A 9,863-nucleotide genomic window follows, 5' to 3' on the forward strand; every position below is an offset into this window, starting at 1 on the left:
GAAAATTTTCGATTTGTATTCCATCAACTCCCAGACCCTTGTTCTTTGCCAGTGTATTCAGCAGTGTACCTTGGACTTCATTCAGTATGATTATATGCTACCTCTTGAAAAAGCTGATCAGTAACCAATTTGTTTTGGGTACAGTTACTCTGTGTATTCCTTCCATTTTCTTGAGAAAAACAGCTGCAAACATCATTTAATAATTGGAATGTGGAATGTACAAAGTTAGAATCTAGGAAAATTTTGTCAAAAATGAAATGGAATGCATAAACATCAATAATCTAGGCATTAGTGAGCAGAAAGTGACTGATATTGGCTATTTTGAATCTGACAATCACATGGTTTACTATGCCAGGAATGACAAATTGAAGATGAATGGTGTTGCATTAATCATCAAAAAGAACATTTCAAGATCTTTTTTTTTTTTTCTTCTTTTCCTGGTGCTGGACTGTCTTTAATGGCACAGGCACAGGCTTAGAACTTGTTGAAAACGGCAATGCCCACGTTCTGCACATGCTCCTCAAGCTTGGTAATTTCTGTCTCCAGCAGGTCAGTGCCCACATTGTCATCCTCTACCATGCACTGGATCTGCATCTTATGGATGCTGTAACCCATGGCACCAGCTTAGAGGCTCCCCAGATTAGGCCATCCAGCTGGACAGGGCGCACGCAGCCTCCAGCCATGCCATGTCTGTCTCATCATTCCAGGGCTTGACGTCCAGCAGAACGGAGGATTTGGCTACCAGTGTGGGCTTCTTGGCCTTCTGCGCATACTGTCGAAGCTGTTCCTCCCAAAGGCGGGCCGCCTACTTGTCCTCCTCACTGCCGAACAGGTCAGTGTCGTTGTCTTCATCATCCTTTGCTGATGTGGCCGCCTTCTTGGTCCAGGGCTCCTAGGCACATGGGAGACACGTGCTGGGTCTGTGGGGTGGTGGCGCGGTGGCTGGGCAAGCACCTCTCCAGTGAGCTCAGCCTTGCCTCCAGCTTGGAGAGGGTCTACTGCAGGTCCCACACCATGCTGCGCAGGCTCTAATTCTCCACCTCTAGGCTGGCAATGCGTAAGTCTAGCTGGCTGTGATCCTCACTGGGCCCGCTGGATGCTCCAGAGCTTCTGGCCAGGGATTTCTGGATGTTCTTTCTGGCTCGCGCAATGTCCCAGAGTATCACGCTAACGCAGTTCAGGAGCAGGTCATGGGCCCATTCATCTCCTCATAGAATTTCTGTTCAGCAGTGTCATACTTGAACTTATGGAACCATATCTTCTCATGCACTAGGACTCCTGTGGCCATCTTCCTGTTGGGTCTCAGGCTGGACATGATGTATTGGATTGGGGATTGGGCCAGTGGGCCAAAGGGGTGGCCTCGAGGTGTCACGTCATCAAGATCTATCTTGAAGTATATTGCTTTTTGTGATGAGATAATATCTTTACTTGTTAATACAATAATTCAAAAACAGCTGCAACAGTACATTGATAGGGAGCTGCCAGAGGTTCAAGCTGGCCAATAAGAAAGACCAGTTAATACAAATATTATTCAAATTTATACACCAACCCGTAAAGCTAATGATGAAATTGAAGAATTAACAATTTCTTCAAGGAGTTCTGGTAGCGTAGTGGTCACAAATTGGACTGTAAACCTTAAGGTCAGCAGTTCAAAACTACCAGCCGCTCCGTAGGAGAAAGATGAGGCTTTCTGCTCCCATAATGATATACAGCCTCAGAAAACCTGTGCAGGGTCACTATGGGTCAGAACTGACTCAATGGCACTTAACAACAACAACCAATTTCTTCAGTCTGAAAATGATCAAACATGCAATCAATTACATGATAATTACTGGCAATGGGAATGAAAATTTTGGAAACAAAGATGAGTAGCTGGAAAATATGGCCTTGGTCATGAAATGATGTTGACAGAATTTTTTTAAAGATCAATGGTTTGTTCATTGCAAATATGCTTTTAAACAACATAAAAGACAACTATATACATGGACCTCACCAAATGGAATATACAGAAATCAAATTGACTATATCTGTGGAAAGAGACTATGTAAAAGCTCCACATCATCAGCCGAAAAAAAAAAATAAAAAGGCCAGGGCAGACTGTGAAATAGACCATCAATTGCTCATATGCAAACTTAGTCTGAAGCTGAAGAAAATTAAAACAAGTCCACAAGAACAAATTTAATGCACTGATGGCAAAAAAAAAAAACATATAAGTTATGGATGGCATCAAGAAAATCATACGGAAAGAAAGTAAAAGATCCTTAAGAAGACAAGAAACAAACAAAAGACCAAAATGGATGTCAGAAGAGAATCTAACACTTTCTTCCAGTGTAGAGATGCTAAAGCAAATGGAAGAAATGAGGAGGTAAAAGAGATAGACAGAAAATGTCAAAGGGTGTACCAGAAGACAAAGTCAAAAATTATAATGAACTACGCAAAGACTTGGAATTAGAAAAACAAAAGGGAAGAAGATACTTAAAAGTTTGTGATCCAGGATATGGGGATAAGATTTGTTAAGATTCAATAGTGAATAATTGCTATCATGACTAATTGCGACTGTCACAATTGTAAAGGTAGAAGTTTTGTAACAAAAAACGGGGAGTGGTTAATCTTACAGTCCAGAAACAGAGGACCCTAGGACCATCAAGAGAGGAACACAGCACCAGAGATGGAGGCAGAGATGGGGGCATGGAGAGGGGGAGCGGCTAGATTCATGGAATAAGAGCTGGTGGCCAGGAGCAGACTTGCAGAATGTGCCCCTTGGAGATGTAAACTACTATATATGCCTGAGTGGGTTTGTTTGTTTGTTTGTGTGTTTTTTAAAAAGCTAAAGTGGATAGAGAGAAATACTGCTAACTGATGGTATAATCAATGTAATTAAACAATGTATATGAATTGTTGAATGTGAAACTGATGATATGCCTTGTAAACTTTCACTCAATCCACAATAAAAACCTTAAAAAAAAAAAAAAATTCTCATTGTCAGGATTTTTTAAGTAAATAGTTGGCCACACTACATTTGATTTAAGCAAGACTCTGGTAGCATAGTAATTACGAATCGGGCTGCTAACCTCAAGGTTGGCAGTTCAAAACTACCAGCTGTTCCATGGGAGAAAGATGAGGCTTTCTGCTCCCGTAAACATTTGCAGCCTCAAAAACTTTGTGCAGGGTCACTAAGAGTCAGTACCAACTCCACGGTACTTAACAACAACAATCAGGACTGTAAACTACATTTAGGTTATTTCTTCCTAGTCCATCTCAGTCTCAGTCACTAAAACCTGCTCAGCATCCTAACACCCAAGGCTTCACTGGCACACTGCGCTGGTGGCACACAAGAAGTGCATAAAATAAACCACAAGAATATCTTAGATAAAATATTCAGTCAGTGGCATGAGCACAGATTAGCTAGCCCTTTGAGGATACTTCAGCTATATGTTACAAAAAGTCCAAGCTTGCATATCATTTTCTCCCTGAAACTCATTCTCAGACACTTCTCTAAAAGAGATGAGGACACAAAGATAGAAAAAGATACTTATAAATATTTGCCCTCTGATACTCTGAATTGTAGTTTGATAAAATGAGCTCAAGGCCAGAGTTAAACCCACCTGCATTAGAATTCTTGTTTTGTACCTTACTAGTTATGACCTTGGGCAAGTTACTGAATTTCTCTCAGCTTCAGTTTCTTTATCTCTAAAATAGAAATAAAATACATGCCTTGCAGAATTGTTGTGAGTATTAAATGAGATAAAATATACCATTATATCCACCAACAGATGGTGGATAAACAAAATGAAGTATAGCCATACTATGGAATATTATTCAACCATAAAAGAGAAATTAAATTCTGATGCATATTATGACATAGGTGAACATTGTCAGACATTATATGACATTATATAATACATTAAATAAGTGAAATACATTAATTCATTATATAAATTAAATACATTATGTAAGTGAAATAAATCAGACATGGAAGGTCAAATATTCTGTGATCCAACTTACATGAAATACGTAGAATAGGAAAATTCATAGAGACTAAATTGTATTAGTTGCTACCAGACATTTGGGTGGGGTCATGGGATAGCTTAAGGGGCATTTCATTTTTGCCCACGGTGTTGAAAAACATTTGGAGATAAGTAGTAATGATAGTTGCACAACACAGAGAATGTAATTAATGCCAATTAAATATACACTTAAAATGTTTCAAATGGCAACTTTCATATGTTTTGTTGTTGTTAAGTACCTTTGAGTTGTTTGACTCAGTGGCCCTGTATATGGTTTCTAAGACTTGTAAATATTTGTGGGAACAGAAAGCCTCATTTTTCTCCCATAAAGCAACTGGTGGGCTTGAACTACCAATCTTGAGACTAGCAGTCCAGTACTTATTCTACAGAGCACAGCATAGAAAGTATTAAATCTCTTCTTTCTCATCATTCCGTAAGATATATAGTTTAGAATGAATATGTAAATGTTGACCAAAACTCCAGGATAAATCACTTCACTTAGTAAATTTTACATTTTTACATTTACATTTAAACTTTAAAGCTTTTAAAGTTCTTCTAAAGTAAACAAATATATATATATATACATACATACATACATACTTTGACACCTTTTCAATCTCAATTAGCAGTAAAATAATTAACAAAACTGTTTTACACAGTACAGTGAGCCACATTTTTCTTCCTTCTTCCCTAATCCCCTGTGTATTATAAGGGTGATTGAGTATCTAATTACTTCTTAATTGAATGAACATATTATACAGTTTTCACTAGTTCAAGCTTAATGCTTTTAGTCCTGTAATCAAACTCAATGAAATTAAGCTGAATTGGGATTTGTGCAACTATTATAATGAGAGGAGGTTTGTATTATATCTAACTATAAGTAAATGTGAGTTTTAGCATTATTTCCTCTGGAAATATTTCAGGTACAGAAATATGCCATAAATTACTAATTTCAATAGTTAATAAAGTTTTTATTCTTATATTCTTTACTCCTCATTATAGTTATTTCATTGCTGGGACATACTAACTATAATCATATTTTAAAGAAAAGATATCATTAGAAAATCACTGGCTGTACCCATACTAAAATCAGAATGAACATTCATATCTACAAAAAATTAAATGAGTTTTTCTGCAGCATAACACTTATAGGGATTCTAGCACATTGCTAACAAAAAGAAAACATAAATCTTGGAAGTGCTTAGAGTATAACAACTTTAAATATTCACAGCAAACCATAAAAATATTGCTATCAAATTGACATTCCAATTCAATTAACACAAGCTAGAGGAGTTCATAAGGTTTTTTGTGGTTTCCTTCTTTTTTTTTTCATTTTATACTACACAGGATTACAGAACTTCCTGAGATTCTTTTCAACTCTATGGTTCTAAAATTCTCTTAAAATATTTTCTGTGAATAATTCTGAAATAACTTAGCACTTTGGACTTTGAATTTAGCAATCTGATCTCAAATCTTGATGGGACTTCACGAGTCCAGATGTAGCACTGTAGGATAAGCATTGAGCTGCTAACCACAAGGTCAGAGGTTCAAACTCACGAGCTGCTCTTCAGAAACTTTGTACAGGGTTGCTATGAGTCAGAATCGACTCCACGCACTTAACAATAACAACAATTTCTAAAAGAACAGCAAGAATTCAGAATTTCGAAAGGGTTTGAAAATAGAAAACAGACTCATTCTGATCCAAAGTGATTTTATTGTTGTAGCAATTATTTTATTTTCAACATGTGCTAACTAATGACAAACTTCTGATTAGAAAAACTCTATATTAGCAATCAAATATTTTGGATTCTGTCCAAAATATTGAGCACTGTTTTGATAAATTTTAGCTTTTTATGTTATCAAAATATTTTAAGCACATTATGATAAAATATATATAACAAAAAAATACTATTTTAATCATTTTTTAAAGTGTGCAGTTGAATAACATTAACTATAGTCTCAGCATGTTGTACAATCATCACTATCCATTTCCAAAAGTTTTCCATCAACCCAAACCCAAATCCAATCCCCATTCCACCCTCCCTCTGGTCCCTGATGACCCCCAAAATATTGGTCTCTATGGACTTACCAATTCTAGATATTTCATGAAAGTGGGATCATCAATATGTGTACTTTTGTGTATAATTTCAACAAAATAAGTTCCTGCATGATGCAAATGGTTTAAACTCATCTATTAATCTGTTGTTTTTGTTGTTGTTAAGTGCTGTCGAGTTGGTTACAACTCATAAGGACCCTGTATAGGGTTTCTGAGGAGTGGCTGGTGAGTTTGAACCACCGACCTTATGGTCGAGTGCTTATCCTACAGCACTACACCAGGACTTCCTTTACTAACCTAAAGGTTGGCAATTTGAATACACCCATCTGTGGACTCCTGGAAACCTTGGACAAGACCCTCAGTCTTGTTTGTATTGCCCCTTCAAGAAGTAGGACCTACATGTTTGAGCTGCTCCCCGGGCACTAGTCACAGCTGAGCAGCGCAAGTGGGGAGTGAGCCTGCTTTGATTTTCTCATACGTGGCTGCAGAACGCCTTCAGCTCCAAAGGCACATTCAGCATTGGACTCTTAACCAGAGCCTGATACAGATGCCACTCTTATTTCCACGTGGCCTTTCCATCAGTCAACAAAGGAGTCAAGCTCTAACATAGGTGGGGAACCTTTTTCTGCCAATGGCCATCTTGTTTATAACATTATTCATGGGCCATACCATATTATCAATGTGAAAATCAGTCTGCTGTATTTGGTCAGGAGTCCTGGTGTGGCACTGTGGGTTAATGTGCTGGACTGCAAAGTCGGCTTGAACAGCATCGTTGGCTGTTCAAGCTCAACAGTTGCTCCTGGAAACCCTATACAGGGTCACCAGAATCAGCACTAACTCAACAGCACTTAACAACAAAACCTATTTAGTCAGACATTTAATTACCCCGCCAATGTGATGGCTGGAACTGCTTCTTTGCTGAGGAGAGGGATGTTAGTTGGCATTGATGATGTTGCTACTCATCACTGCTTTTCTAGGTTTGTGTCGGTCTGTCTGTAGTGCAGTCGACTCTGAAATTTTAAGTTTTGAAAAGAACTGCTCACAGCAGTTCTTTCCGAACACAGGCACATATTTCAGTGCATGGCTCCTCAAAGTGGGGAATTTATCATTAGTGTAGTGGTTACAAATTGGGCTGCAAACTGCAAGATCAGCAGTTCGAAACTACCAGCTGCTCCGTGGGAGAAAGAGGAGGCTTTGTGCTCCGGTAAAGATTTACAGCCTCGGATACCCTGTTCAGGGTCACTATGGGTCAGAATCGACTCGATGGCACTTAACAACAACAATAATCAGCACCATGGAAGAAAGGCCCAGTGATTTGCATCAGTAAATGATTACAGCCAAAGGGACATTCAGCAAGATGGCAGACTAGGCAGACACACTACACAGACCCTCTACAACAAATACACGAGAGACAAAATAAAACAGACAAAAATGAAAATTCTGGTACCCCAAACTTCAGAAGAAAAGTTAGAGACATGGATGGAGTGCCTGCTGGGGGTAGAGGCCAGGCAGGGACAGCAGGACAGAGAGACTGACTGGTGAACGGCTGGCCAGTTGGAGGTCAACCATCTTGTGAGCAGCTTTGGCAGAGGAGGGAGAACTGGCAGAGCAGATGTGCAAGGGTAATGGAAAATGTGTGATTCCTTGTTTTTTCTCATGATCCTCTGGTGACCAGAGGGGTGGCCAGCTCCCACCCTCATCCATCCCCAGCAAAGACCCTGTTCTCTGGGAGTTTGGAGCTGTGTGCTTGGGAACCATGCCAGTGTGAGGTGGGAGCCAACATCACCACTTTGGTGTACCTCTTTGGTGCCTGGATTCAGGTGGGCTTGGCTCCTGACCTACAAAGCACAAAGAGCCACGTGACCAGAATTTAACCAGTCATGCTGACCCAAATTTCCCTGTAGTCCTTCCTAATAGACACTGAACCAGCTCTATCAAGGGCCCCCATGAACTACTTCTGGATTGAGTGTTCTGAACAGAGATAACACAGAGATAGACAGGAACTCCTTCTATGGCCAGAAACTCTACTGTCATATCCCTTCTACAACCATCTTGTGAGCTCTTTGAATCACAGGAGTTCCCTAGAGATTTCTCCCTCTGGTCTGTTTGTTTTTACAAATACAACAATCTCATAATGCCCCAGAGATAACAAATAATTTAAGCTCACATGAAGAAACAAAAATGAATGGCTCAAAACAAATGACCAAGATGCAGAGCCAGAAAACATTTCTGAGGAAGAAAAGGTAATGGAGATAAGTGAAAAAGAATTCAAAAGAATGATAATTAGGTATCTTCAAAGGATAGATAGAAAGATCAAGGAAAGTAAGGACAATAAAATAATAACTTTAGAAGAATTCAGGAAAACACTGTAAGAACAAACAAACAAAATAAATGCAAATTTTGAAGCAATACAAACCTAAAATTAGAAATCCAGAAGATTAATAATAAGATCTCAGAAATGGACAACACACTGAAAGGGCAAAGGATTAGATGTGAAGTAATAGAAGCCAGAATTAGTGAGCATGAAAATATATCTTTCAATATTAGTATAGTTGGAGAATAATCTGAAAAAATCTGAAGAAAGCCTAATAGCAATGTGAGGCACCATGAAGAGGAACACCTTATAGGTGATCGGAATTTCAGAACAGAAAGAAACAAGCACAATTTTCTTGTCAAAAGTTGTTTGAAGAAAACTTCTCTAACATGAAAGACAAGAAGACAAGTATACAAGAAACTGAATGAATCCCAAACAGGATAAATCTGCCAAAAAAATCACAAAAACATATTATAATCAAACTTTCTAAAATCAAAGACAAGGAAAGAATCCTTAGAGCAGCTTGGGAAAATCCAAAGTTACCTACAGAGGAGAACTAATAAGAATAAACTCTGGTTTCTCAGCAGAAATCATCCATATAAGAAGGATGACAGATATAAAACTCTGAATGATAAAGATTGCCAAACAAGATCATTTACCAGCAAAACTGCCCCTCAAATATGACAGTGAAATTAGGACATTTCTTGATAAACAGAAATTAAAGGAACTTGTAATGACCAGAACAACTTAACAAAAAATGCTAAAGGGTGATTTCTGAACTGAGAACCAACAGCAGACAACAACCTTAGATCACCATACATGACAACACCACTCAGAACTCAATCCAGAAGTATTTAAAGTAAAACAAACCAAAGACTGAAAACAGGGAGCCAGAAATATCAATGTATAATGAAATCACCAAAGCAAAAAGAGGGAATAGTGTAGATACAGAAATTCAAAATGGCAAGGAAGTCAAATAGATTTCAAGATAAAACAGACAGTTTTAAGCAGGCAAAAACTAATAAATTATAGGATTATTTTTAAAAAAACACCATACATCTGCATATAAAAATCTAAAAGAGGAAAAAATTCAGAAAGATTTAGTAAACATTAACACAACAGAAATGAAAACTAAAAGAAAATCTTCAAACAAAATGTACTTGGTTATCAAGGCAAGCAATCAAGTCCCTTTAGGACAAACTTGCCTCCAACACTGAAACTCAAAGGGATCACGTGAGCAGGCATGTAAACTTGCTGGCGACTACATTGGTCTACTGGTGAGTGGAAGAGGGGGAAAGGCAGCAATGAAGAAATGAGTTGAGTTGAACTCCATTCCATAGACTCCTGTTGACTTGGAGATAAGAAAGAGAAGAGGAAGGGATGGTTGGTCTGAAGTGTGGTGAGATCTGGGACTCCTGAACCCATGGATAAGGATATAGCCACAGAGGGCTAGAGCTAAGAGGGAAGCATCCAGCTGATATGAAGG

General features: G+C 38.4%; 1 pseudogene; it reads right to left on the reverse strand.

Annotated features, from left to right (window-relative positions):
* Nucleotides 1–474: 474 nt before the first annotated feature.
* Nucleotides 475–1,288, reverse strand: LOC102829005 (annotated as a pseudogene).
* Nucleotides 1,289–9,863: the final 8,575 nt, after the last annotated feature.

This window comes from Chrysochloris asiatica, unplaced genomic scaffold (assembly GCF_000296735.1).
Source record: "Chrysochloris asiatica unplaced genomic scaffold, ChrAsi1.0 scaffold00259, whole genome shotgun sequence".
In the NCBI taxonomy this organism is placed as follows: Eukaryota; Metazoa; Chordata; class Mammalia; order Afrosoricida; family Chrysochloridae; genus Chrysochloris; species Chrysochloris asiatica.